This window comes from Lucilia cuprina, chromosome 5 (genome assembly GCF_022045245.1).
Source record: "Lucilia cuprina isolate Lc7/37 chromosome 5, ASM2204524v1, whole genome shotgun sequence".
NCBI classification, from domain to species: domain Eukaryota; kingdom Metazoa; phylum Arthropoda; class Insecta; order Diptera; family Calliphoridae; genus Lucilia; species Lucilia cuprina.
Genome location: NC_060953.1, coordinates 4,321,609 through 4,343,312, shown reverse-complemented (window position 1 = coordinate 4,343,312; position 21,704 = coordinate 4,321,609). Strand labels below are relative to the sequence as shown.

The 21,704-nt window shown below is 26.4% G+C and overlaps 1 protein-coding gene across 1 annotated transcript in view; it reads right to left on the bottom strand.

Moving 5' to 3' along the window:
- LOC111677156 overlaps nt 1–14,001 on the bottom strand; it is a 37,910-nt gene extending 23,909 nt beyond the window's left edge. Inside the window, exon 1 of the mRNA XM_046951561.1 lies at nt 12,275–14,001. The gene's annotated coding sequence lies outside the window, so the exon portion shown is untranslated. The remainder of the gene's footprint in view (nt 1–12,274) is intronic.
- Nucleotides 14,002–21,704: the final 7,703 nt, after the last annotated feature.

Sequence of the window (21,704 nt, the reverse complement as noted above, 5' to 3'; positions counted from 1 at the left end):
AATAAAAGTCATGGCTTGCATATTTTTAAAGTTTAATGATTTTTTTAGTTGTTTTATAAGCAAAAATTTAAAAAAGTGAAAATGTTAATTTGAAAAAAAAAAATTAAAAGAAAACTTTTTGAATTATTACTTTTTTAAACTTTTTAAGTGAAAATCATATAATTTTTCAATTAGCTAATAATTTGTTTAGTATTCATTAATGTTATGACAAATTTTGTTCTTTTAATTAAAATTTCCATAAAGCAAAAACTATCTTTTTTATATTTTAAATAAGTTTTTTTATATTTTAACGTTATTCTACATTAAAAACGTTTATACTTTCCATTTGTTAACTTTTATGCTTGTTAGTTTTACACCGCAGTTTATGCAATTTATATGGCAACTCTTATTCGCAACTAAATGTCAGCATAAAAGTTTTAAAACTTTAAAAATCTTGTGCTTCATAAAGTGCAAATAGAAATAGTTTTCTTTTTTATTTTAAATAAGTTTTTTTAGATATTAACATTATTCTACATTAAAAACGTTTATACTTTCCATTTGTTAACATTTATGCTTGTTAGTTTTACTCCGCAGTTTATGCAATTTATATGGCAACTAATTTATAAGTTGGCAACTCTTGATTGCAACTAAACGGCAGCATAAAAGTTTTAAAACTTTAAAAATCTTGTGCTTCATAAAGTGCAAATAGAAATAGTTTTTTTTATATTTTAAATATTAACATTATTCTACATTAAAAACGTTTATACTTTCCATTTGTTAACATTTATGCTTGTTAGTTTTACACCGCAGTTTATTCAATTTATAAGGCAAGTACTCTATAAGTTGGCAACTCTTGATTGCAACAAAATGGCAGCATAAAAGTTTTAAAACTTTGGGAATTTTGTGCTTTATAAAGTGCAAATAGATATTTTAAACTATTTTAATAAAAAAAAGAGTTTTATTAATTATATTTTAAAGACTTTTGTTGAGAAACTTTTTTCATAATTCTCTTTTGAAGTTTCCTTATTGTCCAAACATAAAAACTTTCAGAAACTACGTATTAATTGCATTGATTTGTTGTTGTACGAATGAGAAGAATAACAAAACAAGTTTCCGAGTACGGGAAACTGCGTACCGCGAAAGAGATGAATGATATTCTTTCTCCTTCACTCTCACGCAAAATCAAAAGTTTCCTAGTGTGGACCGGCAGTTAGAAATGTAAACAAACTATATCCCACACACAACATAATAACATTAGTTTATATTGCCAATATGGCAACTTTACTAGAAGCTCAACAATAGAAAAAATGTAAACAAAACACAAACATTCACTTTGAATTGACAACATAAATGAAATTCTTGATATTAATGAAATTTTTTGTAAAAACTAAATTTTCTTTAGAACATAAACTTCTTTTGGGTGGTTTAATGCTTAAAAACACTTAAGCCCTTTAAACCTAATGCATTCATAACTATGTATAACCATTTTTTATTTAAAATTTTAGCTTGTTATGGTGAAAAAAACAACATTTAACTAAAGGAAAATATGAATTTTGTTAAGAGAAAAACACACTAATTAGCAGTTAGCAGACATAGACATGTAAATAGTTAAATAAATACTTGTAAAAGGTTTTTATTTTTGTAAATAGTAATAGAAACGAAAAGTATAAAGGAAGTTGTTTATTAATGTAGCTACAGAAGTAAAAATTTGTTGACCCATATTTATTTGAATAGAAACAAAAACATAAAAAGAGGTTGTTAGTCCATAAATTTATAATTGGCAGAGAGTAAACTAATGTTATAAGAAAAGGGTTTTGAATTTGTAAAGATTTATTTCTTTATAGAAATTTTAAGTTAATTAGTACTAAAAATAAATTTGTAAAAGATTTGTATTAATGCTACTACAAAATAGAGTTTTTTTTTAATTTCATTTCATTCATTTTAAACAAATTTGTTTAATTTTAAGCAAATTTTTTAGTTATTTTCACTTTTAAGCGTTTTAATAGTAATTTTCTCTTTATTTTTTTATTTTTGCCGCATCATCATTTCATTTTCGAAATCATTTTCAAAATTTAAATGAAATTTTCATGTTTTTTTTAAGTTTTGTTTAATTTAAGGTTAAACGAAATATATGACGACACAACAAACATTACAACCTCAAACATTACAACAATAAATACCTACCAGTTTATTATTATTTTTTGAGAGAGAGTATTTCTAGTTAAAGAGAAATTACGAAATTTCCTGGAATTAATATAGGTGACGTAAAAACTACCGTTATATTACAACAATACAACAACACCAACACAAATAAATAATTATAATATTTTGGTAGGTTTTTTTTGTGTATTGTTATTATTTAGTTTGTTTTGTTTCTATCTTCGTCTATGTTTTTGTTTTGTTTACTCACACTTTTAGGCTAAAAACCCATCCCAAATATTAATGACATAAAAGTAACAACAACAAAAATTCAATAATAACTGTAAAGGTATTAAATGTAAACACTATAAGAAAGAGAGGACAACAACAAGTTGTAAACATTTAAGTTACCACAGGAATGGTAAATGTAGTTCTATATAAATATTAAACATAAACAAGTTTTCTGTAGAGAAAATCTTAATGTAAAATTTTCTATAGAACATTAGTGTTAAAACAAAAATCTTTGGAATTTTTATTTAGTTTTAAACATTAACTATTAGTTTTTTTACTTACATTTCCTTCTCTGTTCTTAAACAAATGTTTACTTGTGGTGGCGTTTTGGTTTTGTTTATTTGTTGTTTTTGAAACCTTCTTAACACTTTTAATTTATGTTTATTTTTAATTTTATTAGTTATTTTTAAGGCACTTGGTCTTTGGAATTTGACAATTTGTGACGCCATTTCTTTAATCTGAATACTAGCCTTGACCATTTATACGAAAAAGGATGCCAGACTAGAGGTTTTTGTTAAGACATGTATAGTTGTCATTAGAAAACATCACTGTATAAATAATCTTAAGGAAAACTTAATATAATATATAGTCTAATCTACAGTGTAATCTATTGTCTAGTATATAGTGTAGTATATAGAGTAGTGTCTAGTCTATAGTTTAGTCTATAGTCTCGCCTTTAGTCTTGTCTATACTGTAGACTTTAGTCTGGTCTATAGTGTAGACTTTAGTCTAGTCTTTAGTCTAGTCTATAGTCTAGTCTGTAGTCTAGTCTATAGTCTAGTCTATACTGTAGTCTACATTCTACTCAATATTGTAGTCTATAGTCTAGTCTATAATCTAGTATGTAGTGTAGTCTATAGTCTAGTCTATAGACTAGTCTATAGTCTAGTCTATAGTCTAGTCTATAGTCTAGTCTATAGTCTAGTCTATAGTCTAGTCTATAGTCTATTCTATAGTCTAGTCTATAGTCTATTCTATAGTCTAGTCAACAGTCTAGTCTATAGTCTAGTCAATATTGTAGTCTATAGTCTAGTCAATATTGTAGTCTATAGTCTAGTCTATAGTCTAGTCTATAGTCTAGTCTATAGTCTAGTCTATAGTCTAGTCTATAGTCTAGTCTATAGTCTAGTCTATAGTCTAGTCTATAGTCTAGTCTATAGTCTAGTCTATAGTCTAGTCTATAGTCTAGTCTATAGTCTAGTCTATAGTCTAGTCTATAGTCTAATCTATAGTCTAATCTATAGTCTAGTCTATAGTCTAGTCTATAGTCTAGTCTATAGTCTAGTCTATAGTCTAGTCTATAGTCTTAGTCTATAGTCTAGTCTATAATTAATCTTTCTATTAACGCCTTTAGTTTTTAAAAAATATTTTTTTTTATAAAAAAAAATTAAATTAAAAATAAAAACAAAATATCAATTTAAAGCTCAACTTTTGAACTTTTTTACTAAATATTATTAAACAATTTCATGGCTTAAAGAGAAAAAGTGCATACGTCTCGCATGCCTGCTCATTAAACGGTTCAAACTGAAAATTTTTAAAAACAAAAGCATTTTAATAACCCAGCAAACTACAAAGTTAAAAATTCCTATGTATGTAATCATAATATTGAATATTTTCCAATGGTTCGAGTAAGATGCATTCCATTTAAAGGGGGACAAACCAAAAAAAAGAGATATATTCTAAAAACCGGAAGTAAAACAATTGTTTAATACAAATACCCAGTCAATACTGATGAAGTGAGTGTATTATTATAACTCATGTGGATTTACTACGTGTATAGAGTTTTGAAAATTTGTGTTCTATTGTTTAAAATATAATGATTATTTTATGTTTTTTTTGTTGTATATGATTTATAGCTTAGCAGTTTTTATGTGATGTTTTTAATATTAAAAAAAGAATTCTGCTCAAGATTTATTGAACAATCATAAAACAAAAGAGCAAGAAGAAAAAATATAAAAAATAAATTATTATATAGGCTTAAACAATATATGCATAAAAGTATTAAATTACTCTTTGTCACGTTAGACTTAGTGCAACGTGCAAGTTAAATGAAAAATTGTAAATGAGAATATTGTAATTAAAGTAAAATGTTGGCAATTTTATGAAAAATAAAGTACAATGACTTGTTAACCTTATTTAGAGAACAATTGTTTGAAATGTAAACAAAATTTTGTTAGTTTTTCTTACTAATATGGCAACGTTATCACTCACAACAGCAGTAAAGAGAAATGTTAACAAACTGTCATTTATTCACTTAGAATTGATAGCAAAGATGATCATGAAATGGACATATTAACGAAATGAGTGAAAAAAATGGATCTAGTTCGTTTCGTCTTTAGTTCTAGTTCGGTTCTTGTTCAGTTCTAGTTTAGTTCTAGTTCAGTTCTAGTTCAGTTCTAATTCAGTTCTAGTTCAGTTCTAGTTCAGTTCTAGTTCAGTTCTAGTTCAGTTCTAGTTCAGTTCTAGTTCAGTTCTAGTTCAGTTCTAGTTCTAGTTCAGTTCTAGTTCTAGTTCAGTTCTAGTTCAGTTCTAGTTCAGTTCTAGTTCAGTTTTAGTTCAGTTCTAGTTCAGTTCAAGTTCAAGTTCAGTTCTAGTTCAGTTCTAGTTCAGTTTTAGTTCAGTTCTAGTTCAATTCTAGTTCAGTTCTAGTTTAGTTCTAGTTCAGTTCTAGTTTAGTTCAGTCCTAGATCAGTTCAAGTTCAGTTCTAGATCAGTTCAAGTTCAGTTAAACAAACACTCTCCCACACAACAAATATCTGTTATTTTGTTAAACTAATCAAAAGGCTATATATAAATGTAAACAAATAACCACCATTCACCACGAAGTAATAGCATAAATGAAATAGCACAGAAATACGGACTAATCAATAATAAAACTTTGAACCACCACATTATCTAAAACAAATTTTTGGTCAAAAAACAAACATATTTATTTCAATATTGATTTGGTTAAATGAAAAAAACAACTATTAACTTTAAGAATAAATAGAATAGAACTAAAAATCTTTTCATCTCTAACCTGTATCTTTACAAACAATCATTTTCTATTGTATTTAAAATTTATTAACATAATCATATGCCCAACACTTGCCATTGTCTTGAGTCTGTTACTAAAAGAAAAAAAAAACATGTGAAAAGAAAAAACTAACAAGATTTTATATTGTAATTCTTACACCCTACTCATGCTGTGTTTGGATGGAGGCCACTTCAAAGTTCAAAAACTCTTCTTTTTCGCTATTCATCTAACACAAAAGCTGTGAGTATCTTTTTAAATTCTGTACTTTATTTAATATGTTACCACATTTTAAAATAAATTATAACAAAAAACTGTATAAAACCCAACAATTTTTAAATAATGTGCTTGGTTTTTCACGTGTAACTATGGTAAGGAGTAGCTATGCAAAATATAAGTTTTTTTTCGTTTTTCCGGTAACCAAGCAGCTTTTAAAGGTATTTTTACAATGTAATTTTTTTTTGGGGTTAAAGTTTAATATATTTCATTTACAAAACCTTACAACAAAAGCACTTTTATAAAGAAATTTTTGGGTAAAAATCCTTTAGTTGAGGGAAAATATATTAAATATATAGCTTCCCCCTTTTTCTTTCCCCAGAAACTTATTTACAACACGTGGAAACATGTTATAGTCTTTGGTATTTAAAACTTAAAAAGTTTGCTGATGAACTTTTAATGCGTATTTAAATCCCTATAATTTGTCATGCCCACAAAACACACCATACATCAGTTGCTTAATTTTATTCATAAGGGTCTTATGGATATAGCATATGCCGTTGACTATACGAGGAACCATTATATTAACGACTTATATATCAATCAGTACTAGTAGCATCCCGATAGACCTTAAAGTAATATGTCAGACAGGTGTGTCCGTTTGCACTGGAGACGGTGCGCAACAGGTCAGTTATAGGTCCAGTTGCATCCTAACTAACTAACTAACTAACTAACTAACTAACTAACTAACTAACTAACTAAATACCTACCAAAGTAACTAACTATCTAATTAACTACCTAATTAACTAACTAACTAGCTAACTAACTAACTAACTAACTAACTAACTAACTAACTAACTAACTAACTAACTAACTAACTAACTAACTAACTAACTAACTAACTAACTAACTAACTAACTAAATACCTACCAAACTAAATAACTAACTAACTAAATACCTACCAAACTAACTAACTAACTAACTCACTACCTAGCTAACTAACTAACTAACTAACTAACTAACTAACTAACTAACTAACTAACTAACTAACTAACTAACTAACTAAATACCTACCAAACTAACTAACTACTTAATTAACTAACTAACGAACTAACATTTGGTTTAATCTATAGTCTAATCTAACTAACTAACTAACTAACTAACTAAATACCTACCAAACTAACTAACTAACTAAATAACTAATTAACTAACTAACGAACTAACTAACATTTGGTTTAATCTATAGTCTAGTATATAGTTTTCCCTTAAGTCTGCACTACAACCTAGTCCATAGTCTTGACTTTAGTATAAAATGAAGAGCCTGGATTATTATTTAGTCTACAGTTTGAATTATAGTCATGTTTAAAATCCGGGCTGTAGTCTATAGTCTTGAGTACAGTCTAGTCTATAGCCTTGACTATAGTCTAGTTTATAAACTAGTTTTTAGTCCAAACTATTGTCTAGTCTATAGTCTGGACTGTAGTTCAGTCCATGGTCTGGACTGTAGTTCAGTCCATAGTCTGGACTGTAGTTCAGTCCATAGTCTGGACTGTAGTTCAGTCCATAGTCTGGACTGTAATTCAGTCCATAGTCTGGACTGTAGTTTAATATATAATCGGTATTTTAGTCTCGTCTATAGTCTCGATTATAGCCCAGTCTATAGTGTGGACTACAGTGTAGTCTATAATCTGGATTATAGTGTAGTATATAGTCTAGTGTATAGTCTGGTCTATAGTATAGTCTATATTCTGGACTATGGTCAATTCTGTAATAGTCTGGATTATAATCTAGTCTATAGTCTGGACTATATTCTAGTATATAGTCTGGACTATTGTCTAGTCAATATTTTTCTATTTAGTCTATAAACTACAGCGTTATGTGTATTCTGGACTTATATTGACTTTTGACTAGTCTATGATCTGACTAATATCCTAGTATATAGTCTAAACTACGGTCTAGTCTATAGCAAAGTCCTACTTTTAAAAGCAGATTAACTTCTTGTTGGAAATTAGCGTCTCCTTTATAATACATTAAACCCCCTCGAAAAAATGACTTTATAAATAAGTTTTTTCCCTTAATTAAACAATAAAGTTTAGTTAATGCTTCATTAAATTTTCAAAATTTAAATCTAATCTTTTGTGATAGAGTTTTGAAAATTTTATGAAAAACATGCGGTATGAACACATTTGACATTTAGATAACTGAACAAACCCCAAAAAAAATTTTGCTGTTTTGTTGGATATTTTCAAATGACTTGAAAAAAACTATTGTATTTGATGTGTATATGTGTGTGCCATTCATTCAGTCAGTCAACCCATTGCGTGCTCTTTGGAAAGGCAGGCAAAAACGATATGAAATACAATGGGGAAAGTGCCAAAAATAGAAGGTGGTTTAAAAATACCAGGCATTCAACTTACATACCACCAAAAATATAGGATTGGTCAAGGTTATAAGGCGAACAAGTATTTTTGGCAGTTTTTTTTATTTCCGTTTTTTTATATTTTTGATAAAGTAAACAAAAAAGGAAAAAAATTGGCACATTTTGCTTTTAAATAGAATTGGAAGCCAAATAAAAATTAAATGCGTAAAATATCCTTTTTCTACTAAAATAAATTTTATATCCCTTTTTTGTTGATAATTCTATTAATTTCCCCTTAAAAAAAGGGCAATAAAATTAGAAATAGATATTGATAATATAAATAAAATTGTTATACCAGTATGAGATCATAACTTTTTTATTCAATGTTAAGGTGTGTGTGTTAATTTTACAATTTCTTCCTGTTTTAGTTTATTTAAACAAATTTTTTTACACAAACTTATAATTATCAAAAAAAAAACGACGTCTCTAATTTGCTGTGATATCTTGTATTAGATATCATTGTTTTTTTTATATTATTTTCTGTTCTGGAAAAACAATCTAATTAAACTGAACAAAAAAATCTTAATTACTATTTCTAGGCAAACATTCACAACAACACAAATAATTTTCTAAAAGTTCCCATCCCATTATTATTATTATTTTGCACAGAACTTAGTCTACTGCCCTTCCCCTTAGCTGCTGAGAAATTGTTTAAACAAAATTTTCACGTATTGTTAAGTTAAATTAAATAAAAAGAAAATAAATTAGAATAATTAAAAAAATAATAATAACGTAGTAGTAATAGAAAACAAGTATGATGACATAAAATGTAGAAGAAAATACACAGAGAGAAAAAGTTTTACCTATTCTTTGGAGTTGAATATAATCCAATTCTGAATTCTTAAGTCTATACAATAGTCTAGTCTATAGGCTGGTAAATTAGTCTTTGGTCTGGCCTATAGTCTAGTCTATAGATTGAAATATTGTCTAGTCTATAGGCTGGACTATAGTCTAGTCTATAGACTGGACTATAGTATAGACTATAGGCTAGACTATAGTCTAGTCTATAGGTTGGACTATAGTCTCGTCTATAGGCTGGCCTATAGTCTCGTCTATAGGCTGGCCTATAGTCTCGTCTATAGGCTGGCCTATAGTCTAATCTATAGGCTGGCCTATAGTCTAATCTATAGGCTGAACTATAGTCTAGTCTAAAGTCTGGACTATAGTCTAGTCTAAAGTCTGGACTATAGTCTAGTCTAAAGTCTGGACTATAGTCTAGTCTAAAATCTGGACTATAGTCTAGTCTAAAGTCTGGACTATAGTCTAGTCTATAGTCTGGACTATAGTCTAGTCTATAGTCTGGACTATAGTCTAGTCTATAGTCTGGACTATAGTCTAGTCTATATTCTGGACTATAGTCTAGTCTATAGTCTGGACTATAGTCTAGTCTATAGTCTGGACTATAGTCTAGTCTATAGTCTGGACTATAGTCTATAATCTGGACTATTGTCTAGTCTATAGCCTGGACTATAATCTAGTTTATAGTGTGGACATTCGTCTGGACCCTAGTCTATATATACATATATAGAATATATAGTGCAGACTATAGATTCGTCTAGTCTATAGTCTGGACTATAGTCTAACCTATAGTGTGGGCTATAGTCTGGACTACAGTCTACTTTATAGTCTAGTCAATTTCTAGTCTATAGAGTAATTTGGTCTATATATATTGTAGTCTTTAGTTTGGCCTTTAGACTTCTCTACAGTCCGGACTAGTAATACACTAATTTGCCAGACTATTCTAATTTATTGCAAGACTACAATCTAGTCTATTGCCATTTTTTGTTTATTTTTAAAATGATTTATTTTTAGCTCCAAAAATAAACGTTAAAATTCCTAACCAAACTCGTTTTTTATTGAATTTTTTATTTAGTTTGCTTCTTCTTAATGCTTCTTAACAATGTGTTGTTGTTACTTTTCTAGATTTGTTTGTTTTACCAATATGTATTTGAATTTTATTTTTGTTAGCATTCTATTAACGCGTTTTGCATTTTTAAGATAATTAAAAATTTTTACACGCTTACACCCAAGCAAACAACTGATACCCCTTTTGAAAAAAAAAAACACACATTCTTTCATAGAAACCAACTGTTAAATAGAAAACAAGTGTTTTTCTTCTCGATTTTATCGATTTGTTTGTTTGTTATTGTTATGTAGTTATTGAGTAATAAATACCGTTAAAACTGTCAAAATTTGACAGTTACTTAAAATAAGTAAAAACGACCGCGAATAAAGTATTAAAGGAAAGACAAAAGTAAAACGTGTTTTTTTGTGTTTGAAATTTTGGAATTAGAGAATTTTTTCTAAAGAAGCTATAAAAAAGTTATATGTTAAATATAAAAAGTGTTTTTTTTCTTTAGTTATTAAAAAAATAAAAATAATTAAACAGAGGACAGTGGTAAAACAATTTGAGAAATCTAGACATTTAAATAATTTGAAAATAACTTAAAAAAGGAGATTTTTGGAAAACATCCTATAAAAATGAAATTTAACAAAATAAGCCCATAAAAGGGAAATTTATCGAAAATATCTTATTAATCATTTTTCTAAAATTGCCAAAAAAGGAAATTTATTTAAAAGATTTTGTAAAATAAGAAATTTATTGAAAATTTTCTATAAGCTAGGAAATTTTTCGAACATTTTTTATAAAATAGAAATAGAAAATATTTCGAAAAATTTCTATAAAATAGAAAATATTTCGAAAAATTCCTATAAAAATGAAATTTATCAAAAATCGTCTATAAAAAGGAAATTTATCAAATATTTCCTATAAAAAGGAAATTTATCAAATATTTCCTATAAAAAGGAAATTTATCACATATTTCTTATAAAAAGGAAATTTATCAAATATTTCTTATAAAAAGAAAATTTATCAAAAATTTCCTATTAAAAGGCAATTTATAAAAAATTTCCTATAAAAAGGAAATATATCAAAAATTTCCTATAAAAAGGAAATTTGTCAAAAATTTTCTATAAAAAGGAAATTTATCAAAAATTTCCTATAAAAAGGAAATTTGTCAAAAATTTTCTATAAAAAGGAAATTTATCAAAAATTTCCTATAAAAAGGAAATTTATCAAAAATTTCCTATAAATATGAAGTTTATCAAATATTTTTTATAAAAAGGAAATTTATCAAAAAAATTCTATATAAAAAGGATTTTATCGAAAATTTTTCATATAAAAAAAGGAAATATATCAAAAATTTAGATCAGACTATAGATTATAGACTAGACTGGAGTATCGTCTAGTCTAGTCTATATAGTATAGTAGACTAGACTTGCAGACTTTAGACTAGCTTAGACAATAGTCCAAACTATAGACTTGATTATAGTTCACACTATAGACTAGACTATAGTCCACTTAACTGCAGTCCAGACTATAGACTAGACTTTAGTCCAGACTAGACAATAGTCGATACCGTAGACGAGACTATAGTCCAGACTATAGTCTAGACTATAGTCCAGACTTGGACTAGACTATAGTCCAAACTTGGACTAAACTATAGTCCAAACTATAGACTTACAATGGTCACACACTATATACTAGACTATAGTCCAAAATATATACTAGACTATATTCCAGACTATAGACTATACTATAGTCCAGACTAGACTATAGTCCAGACTATGGAGTAGACTATAGACTAGACTTTTAGCCAGACAATAGACTAGACTATAATCCAGACTATAGCATAGAGTATAAACTAGACTATAGTCCAGACTATAGATTGGACTATAGTCCACACAATAGACCTGATTATAATCCAGACTAAAGACTAGACTATAGTCCAGACTATAGAATAGTCTATAGTCCAGACAATAGACTAGACTATAGTCCAAACAATAGACTAGACTATAGTCCAGACAATAGACTAGACTATAGTCCAGACAATAGACTAGACTATAGTCCAGACAATAGACTAGACTATAGTCCAGACAATAGACTAGACTATAGTCCAGACTATAGACTAGATTATAGACCAGACTTTATCTAGACCAATCTATAGACTAGATTATAGCCTACACTGTAGTCCAGACTGTAGATTAAACAATAAACTAGACCAGCAAAAGGCTAGGTTAGTTCAAACGGGGGTTTAACTACACTCCAGCTTTTGACTATAATCCCGACCTAAAAACGGACTTCGTTTTCTATTAAAACTTTTTAATTTGTTTAATTAATCAAATTTTAATTGAAATAATAATTTAACAAAACTTACCTGTAATATTTTCCAAACAATATCAATGATGACTCCCACTTAGCTGAAGATCATGCAAAAAGAGATTTTCCTTAAGTTGCAACTTGCAAGCAAATGACTGTATATGTGAGAGAGTAGTTTTGTTGATGATTTCTATAACAGTATTAGTAATAAATGTTTCACTGCCACCTGTTGCTGTCATAACAAAAACGCTAGAAATGTTTCATTTTTATCACTCGTTTCCATGCACTAAGCTTTTGGTTTGTTTTTTAAAGCTTACAGCGCTCATTTTATAAATTCTCTCACTTTTTTACATTCTCACTTGGTTAACTTTTTTTTTTGTTTTTGTTATCTTATTTAAAACAATTGTTTATGTTAAATAATTTTAAACCGGGTTTTAGTAAACACAGTTTTTGTGCATGTTTGTATTGGAGTGTTGGGTAGAAAAAGGTGTGTGGGAATTTTTGTTTGTGTAAAAATATTTAATCTCTGAGTAATACCACAGAACTTTAGGTATTTTAAACTCTGGGTTGTATTAAGAGGAGCAGAAGCTTCTTACTTATGTTTTGCTTTTCTTACTCTTTTATGCGTTTTTTTGTTGTTTTTTATTTTTGTTAAAGCCAAGTTATTTTTTTTTTGTCTTTTTTGTTTTCTATTTTTATACTTTTTTGTTAAGTTTGCAAGTATAGGTGAGTTTTAAAAGCCGCGTTGTTGTAATTTTTCGTGTATATATAGATAAATTTTTTTACAAAACCAGGAAAATCTTAACAGACCTCCCCTCAATATATATATTTTTTTACAAAACTTGTTAATTTATGCACTTTTTTACTTTAATATAATTCCAGTCTAAAGAAGCCTCTTCTTTTTAAACGTTTTTGTTGTTGTTTAATCACTCAACCAATATTTTTTCTTTAAAATGAAATCATGCAAGTTTTAAAAAAATTCACTCAATTGTAACAAATTGCTGAAGATTTTATTTTACTTTTTGTATTTATCACTTATTTTACACTTAACACTTATTTTCTTCAAAAAACAGAACTTTCTAAAACACAATTTCAATTTATCTTGTAGTAAGCTTAATTATTTTTATATTTATACATATTTTTTTTTCTTCTAACAAACTTTAAATATGGCTGGCTACACACGCGCTGCGCTCTTACCAATTTGTTTAATACTTTTTTATAATATTTTTTACATTCTTTCCAATATTTTGTTACCTATTTTTTTCTTTGATTACAACAAACTTCATTTATTTACTTCAAACTTCACAACAACAAGAAAAAAGCCTACGTATGTTTTACTTTATGTTTTGTATGCAAACACAAAATGACAAACGCGTCTCACAAAAAGACCGACCGAACGAACGAACGAAGAACGTACGTACACGCGCCGCTACTAATCATCCACAACTTAACACGTCTGTTACTAAATCGCAACTAACTACCTTCACTTTACGCTCTAACATTTACACCCAATGTTAACTGCTAGAGCGGAACGTTTTGGAATTGAAGTTATTTTGTGTGTAAGCTTTTTTAATGGATAAAGCTTTATATCGTACACAAAATGCGTTATTAAGTTAAAATAGAAACTTTATAACGTTTTGAGTTTTATTTTATAACGTTTGTGAGGAAAACTTTATTAATTAAAAGCTTGTTGTTTGTGATAACGGAACATGAAAAAAAAAATATTTTTATTTAATCTTAAGTACCGTTACATTATACTCGGTATTATAAAAAATAAATTCTTTCCTCATTTCTCTGTATAGTCTAGTCTAAAATAAACTAGATTAGACTAAAAATAGTCTGGACTATAGTCTGAACTATGATCTAATCCATAGTATGGGCTAGACTATAGTCCAGACTATAGAATAGAATATTGTCTAGACTATAGACTACTCTATAGTCTAGTCTATTGTCTGGATTATAATCTAGTCTATAGTCCACACTATAATCTAATTCATAGTCTAGAATATAGTCTTGTCTATAATATAGACTATAATCTAGTCTAAAATCTAGCCTAAAGTCTAGACTATAATCTAGTTTAAAGTTTGAATTATAGTCTAGTCTATAATCTAGAACATAGTCTAGTGTACAATCTAGAACATAGTCTGGTCTATATTCTAGTCCATAGTCTAGTTTAAAGTTGATCTATAGTCTAGTCTATTGTTTGGACTATAGTCTAGTCCATTGTTTGGACTAAAGTCTAGTCTATAGTCTGAACTAAAGTCTAGTCTATAGTCTGGACTATAATTCAGTAGTCGGGACTATAGTATGGACTACAGTTCAGTAGTCGGGACTGGACTATAGACTAGACTATAGTCTGGACTATAGTCTAGTCTATAGCCTGGACTATAGTCTAGTCTATAGCCTGGACTATAGTCTGGATTATAATCTAGTCTATAGTCTGGACTATTGTCTAGTCTATAGTCTGGACTATATTCTAGTCTATAGTCTGGACTATAGTCTAGTCTATAGTCTGGACTATAGTCTAGTCTATAGTCTGGACTATAGTCTAGTCTATAGTCTGGACTATAGTCTAGTCTATAGTCTGGACTATAGTCTAGTCTATAGTCTGGACTATAGTCTCGTCTGTAGTCTAGATTATAGTCTAGTCTATAGTCTGAACTTTAGTCTGAACTATAGTCTAGTCTATAGTCTGATCTATAGTCTAGTCTATAGTCTGATCTATAGTCTAGTCTTTAGACAGGACTAAAGTCCAATATGTAATTTCATCTATATTCTTGGTTATATTCTACTATAAGACAGAAATATAGTCTATAGTCTTGAATACAATCTAGTCTATATTCTTGTCTATAGTGTGAACTATAGCCTAGTCTTTAGTCAGGATAAGAGTCAGCACTATAGTCTAGTCTTTAGTCAGGACTATAGTGTTAAGAATGATTTAGGAAAATAGTAGTCCATGACATTTTTATGACATATTTCCACTTTTTGAATAAAAACACGTGTATTTTTTTTTGGTGTTTTTGCGCGGTTTTAGTGTTATTTTATGTTTTTTTTATTTATTTACTTTATGGTGATGATTTTTTAATGTTTTTTTTTTAATTTGTTTTTTGTTTTTTTTTTATTAAATATTGTTTATTTGTTTGTTTGTTTTTTTTATCAACTAAAATACAAAAATAGTAAGGTTGGTTTTTGTTTGTAATTATTTTGTTTTTTTTTCTTTTTTGTGTGTTTTGTTAAAAGTGTTTCAAGTACATACAACTAACAAAAACTTATATGTTTATTGTTTAAATTGTTAATTTAATTATATAATATATATAAATATTTATTAATTTATTTATTTAAGCCAAATTTCTATAATAATGGTCTCAATATAGTTTCAATTTAGTAGTTTTCTTTTTTTGTAATATGTATTTTTTAAAGAAAGGATATAAGTTCAAAACACAGACATATAAGGTCAAAGGGCAGTGAGGAATTTTAAAGAGTTAAAGTTTTGTTATTAACAAAGTTTTTAAAATTTTAATTTATATTTTTAAAGTAAGAATTTTTCCAAATTTTGTTTAATTATAATTTCAAATTGATAGCTTGACCTTTGACTTTTAAAGTAATTTATTTATTGTGATTTAAGTTTTTCTTGTTTGTTTTAATTTTTAAACTTATTTACTACTACACATCAATATTATTTTGTTTATATTTTAGTTTTCTTATTTTCTTGTTTTTTTTCTTTTCAATAATATTTTTTGAATAATTGATTTTTTTTTTGTTTTTAATTTAATTTCTTTTTTTGTTTTACTCGAAATGTGTAATTAGTTTGTATTAATTGTTTTATTTATTTTCTTTCAATTTGGCTTATTGTGTTTGTTTTTTTAATTATTTTTAATAATAAACTTTAAGATCACATATTTTTAAAATTGTTTTTTTTGTTTCAAAAAAAAAAGGTTTTTTTATACATATATATTTTTAAATTTATTTTCTTGTCTTGTTTATATCACTATGTTTTACATTTTTATATATATATCGATTTTCGTTTAATTGTTATTTATAAAAAATTAGTATAAAAAATACTAGGAGCGTAGGCAAATTAATAAAGACTAGACTATAGCTTAGACTACACTAAAGAATAGCCTTTATGATAAACTACAGTTCAGATTAGTATATATTCTAAACTTGAAATTATAGTGCAAAGTTTAGACTTAGCTATAGTACAAAACTTTTTAAAGACATAAATGAAGACTAACAAAGACTTAACTTTAGCATAGATTATAGACCAACCTATAGTCCAATTCATAGATAAACATTTGTCGAGATAGACTAAACTATAGTCCAAATATAGGACTAAGTTATAGTCCAGACTACAGACTTAATTATAGTCCCAACTTAAGTCTTAATTATAGTCCAGACCATAGACTAAACATTAGTTCAGCTAAGCAAAACTATCAGATTATAAACTATGCTATTATCTGAACATTATCCCAAAATATAGACTAATCTTTAGTACAGTCTATAGACTAAACTATAGTCCAAACTTTATACTAAACTGTAGTTAAAACTGTCTATGTTATTGCCGAACCTTTAGAAAAAACTATTGTCCATACTATAGACTAAGCTATAATCCAGACTATATAATAAACTGTAGTCCAGACAATTGTCCAGGTTATAGACTAAAGTGTAGTTCAGATTATAAACTAACATGAAGTCCAGAATATAAACTATAGTCCTGACTACAGGTTAAACTTTTGTCAATGCAATAAACTAAATTTAAGACTAAGCTGCAATACAGACTATGGACTGAATTATACTCCAGACTTTAGATTTCACTATAGTCCAAGAAATAGACTAAATTATAGTCCATGAAATAGACTAAACTATGGTCTATACTATAGACTATAGTCTAGACTATTGACTAAATTATAGTGTAGACTACTGACTAAACTAGCCTATAGACTGAATTATACTCCAGACTTTAGGTTTCATTATAATCCATGAAAAAGAATAAACTATAGTCTTGACTATAGACTAAGTTGTAGTCTAGACTATAGACTAAACTATAGTCTGGACTATAGACTAAACTATAGTCTGGACTATAGACTAAACTATAGTCTTGACTATAGACTAAGTTGTAGTCTAGACTATAGACTAAACTATAGTCTGGACTATAGACTAAACTATAGTCTGGACTATAGACTAAACTATAGTCTGGACTATAGGCTACATTATAGTCTAGACTATAGACTAAACTATAATCTAGAATATAGATTATATACTACACTATAGTGTAGTATATATGGACTAAACTATAGCCTGAACAATATACTATTCTACAGACAATTGTCCAGGCTATAAACTAACCTGCAGTCCATAATATACAGTCCAGACTTTAGATTTAGATTTCCTGACTTTAGACTAAACTAAACAATAGTTCAAACTATAGACTCATCTCTATTCCAGTCTAAACTATAGTCCAACTTTTTGGCCATATTAAAGACTTAAACTAGACCAAACTTTAAACTATAATCCAGACTATATAATAAACTATCGACCAGATAATTGTCCAGGCTATAGACTTTAGTTTAGTCCCGATTATAGACTAAACTTAAGTCCAGAATATAAACTATATTTCAGACTGTAGATCAAGCAATTGTCAATGCAATAAAGTAAAATTTAGACTAAGCTAAGTCTAGACTTTAGATTTCATTATAGTCCATGCAATAGACTAAACTATAGTCCAGACTATAGACTATACTAGACCACACTAAAAACTATAGTACCGACAAAAGACTAAACTGTAAAACTGCGTAAAAACTAAACTGTAGTACAAATAATAGATTAAACTTAAGTCCAGACTGTAGACTAAACTATACTCTTGACTTAGGAGTAAACTTTAGATTGTAGACAGAACAATAGTTTAAAATATCGTCTATAGACCTGAGTAAAGACTTAAGTCTAAAACATATGCCAGACTGAGGTTTGAAGACTAAAATTTATAAACCAGACAGTTGATAGTTTAACCATCTGCCTCACTCCTAGTGTTTTAAAAATATTAATAAAATTTGAACTAAATATTATAAGAAAATTATTTAAAAATATTAATAATAATGGAAACTTAAAACAAAAGCAAAAAAATAAAACAAAATATTATTATAAAAAATATAAGTATATAGATATAATAATAAGTATATAGTAACAGTTTTACAAAAAGGAAGCTATAAAATATTTCAATTACATAAAATACAATCAATTTATTAGTTTTTAATTATTTTTTAAAAATAAAATTTAAATTTTATTTAAACATTCTGCTATTTAGAAATGTTTTTTGTTTTGTTTTTTTTTATATTTGTTAATATATTATATATATAAAAGTAGTATTTAACTATTTAGTTTGAAAGGCTGTTTGTTGGTTGGTTGTTAAATGTTTTTGTGTGTGTGTGTTTTTTTTTAAAGAATTAATTAAATAAGTTTTTAAAAAGTTTTGTCTAATTATGTTTAAATTATAAATATATAAATTGAATTGTTAGAAGTCTTTAGGTTTGGTTTTATGCAAATTATTTAATTAATTAATTAAGATTTTTTTATAAAAATGTTTTATAGTTTTAAATATGTTTTAGTCCCTACTACATGTTTGTTAAAGTTAAATAGTTTAGTGTTTTTTTATATTGGGTGGTTAGTTTTAATAATTTATACTACTTTAATTATTATTTGTTGTTGTTATTTATTATTTATTATTATTATGTATGTATGTAAGTAGTTTATAAAATTTGTTTCGTTTCAAAGTATTTAGTTTTGTTGCATTTCTAGGTTTTAGCAATATCAGTATGTATTTTTTGTTTGTTTTATGTTGATTATTTTGTTTTGAATTTTTAGTTTTAGTTTTTGATTAATTTTTTTGTTTTTTTTTTTTTAATATATATATTTGTAAACATCACATTTAAAAATTAAAAATATAATAAAGAAACCAACTCTTAAAGTTAATTTCTTTAAAACAAAATTTTGAAAACAATGGCACTTAATTAAAAAATTAAAAAAAAAAATACTTAAAGGATTAAAAAAAATTTTCATAATTTTTTATCAAATTTTTAAATTTTATAAAAATTTTTAATTTTATAAAAAAAAAGAAGATTTTAAAAACTGTTTAAATAACAATTTTGAATTTAGCAAAAAAAAGTTTAAAAAAAAAAATTATTTAAAAAAAGTTTTTAACTTTTATTTACAATTATCCAATTCACAATCATTGTTGTATCGTAGTAAGTTGAATTTATTTTTAATATTGATTTATTTTTGTTTCCAAAACTATACAACATCAATTGTGAACAAAATATTTTATAAAATTTTACCATGATTATTTTTCTAAGAAAATTATTGATTTTAACTTAATTTTTTCCATTTTATGCTTTACCTCTAAAAAAAACCTTATAGAATAACCAATACCCAAAGGATTAAAAATCTAAACCTGAAATAAAGTGTAATTTTATAAAATTACACAATTATAAAAAAATATATATCTGAAATTGTATTGGGATTTGTGACTGATGATTAAAGCACGATTAAAAGTCATATATGTTTATAGTCGGAACTATAGACAAGTCTATAGTCTGAACTATAGAGAAGTCTATAGTCTTAACTATAGACAAGTCTATAGTCTCAAGTATAGACAAGTCTATAGACTCAACTATAGACAAGTCTATAGATTCAACTATAGACAAGTCTATAGTCTCAACTATAGACAGGTCTATAGTCTCAACTATAGACAAGTCTATAGTCTCAACTATAGACAAGTCTATAGTCTCAACTATAGACAAGTCTATAGTCTCAACTATAGACAAGTCTATAGTCTCAACTATAGACAAGTCTATAGTCTCAACTATAGACAAGTCTATAGTCTCAACTATAGACAAATCTATAGTCTCAACTATAGACAAATCTATAGTCTCAACTATAGACAAATCTGTAGTCTCAACTATAGACAAGTCTATAGTCTCAACTATAGATTAGTCTATAGTCTTAACTGTAGACAAGTCTAAATATTTAGTCTCAACTACAGACAAGTCTATGGTCTGAATTATAAACATGTCTATAGCCTAAACTATAGACCAGTTTATAGTCTGAACTATATACAAGTCTATAATCTCAACTATAGACAAGTCTATAGTCTCAACTATAGACAAGTCTATAGTCTCAACTATAGACAAGTCTATAGTCTCAACTATAGACAAGTCTATAGTCTCATCTATAGACAAGTCTATAGTCTCAACTATAGACAAGTCTATAGTCTCAACTATAGACAAGTCTCAACTATAGACAAGTCTATAATCTAGAATATAGACATGTCTATAGTCTGTCGATAAACTCATCAAAAGACTATACTATAGCTTAAGCAAAAGATTAATCTTCATACTAACACCTGTTCTATAAACTAAGCGCTAGTTTTGCCTATAACTTAAACAAAAGCTAAAACTAATCAAATAAACTAAATCCAACTAAATCAAAACTAAATTGTTATAATAAAAATGATGAAAGATTAACTTTGAATTAAAACTTAAGATCTTAAGTGTAAATAAAATATTAATTATAACACATATAAGTTTTTCACATAAAGCCTTTACAAAATACAATAAGTGTTTGAGTGTAAAAAAAAAATAAAAAAACAAATTAGAACTGGTAGAAATTGTTTTCCAAAGAGGTAAGTTTGTGTTATACATGTAAAAATAATAATAATAATAAGTTGTTTTTTAATGATATATAGTTTTTGTTAATAATATATCATAAAGCTAAGCCTAAACTCATGATTTTAAAAATATATATTTTAAATTTATTTTTTTAATTTTAAAAAAAAATTTAGTTTAATAATTTGTTGCTTTGTGGGTTTTGTTTTTTTTTTTTTTGTATGTATTTTATAGGTTAATACAAAAAAAAAATTAAAAATTATTAAAAAAAAATATCTACTAATAATTAATATTATTATATAAGTATAGATTTTTGTATGGTTTGTTTGTTTTTGTTTATAATATAATAAAGTAAATTTAACAAATTTGTTGTTGTTTATTATTTATTTTTAATATTTAGTACACATTTAGGTTCATTATTTTTTTTTTTTTTTGTTTTATTTTGGAGGTATTTTGAAATGTTAGCATTTAGTTTGTTGATTGGTATGATTTTGTTTTATTTTGTTGTTTTAAATTAGTTTTTTTTTTTATTTTATATATTTTATAATTAAAAATTTTATTTTACATTAATTTGTGATACTAGAGTTTATAATATAATTTGTTTTTTTCTTTTTTTTTTTAACTTACATTTATGATAAATAACAAAAAATTATTTTTAATTTAAAAAAATAAACTAGGAAAAACATAAAAAAATATTGAAACAAACTCTTTAAAAGAAAAAAACAACAATTATAGAAATAGAAAAAAAAAAAATAAAGAAAAAAATTATTTAAAAAAAATTCATTTAAATTAGAAGACTTTAGTTTGGTGATTATTAAAGAGATTCAAGAG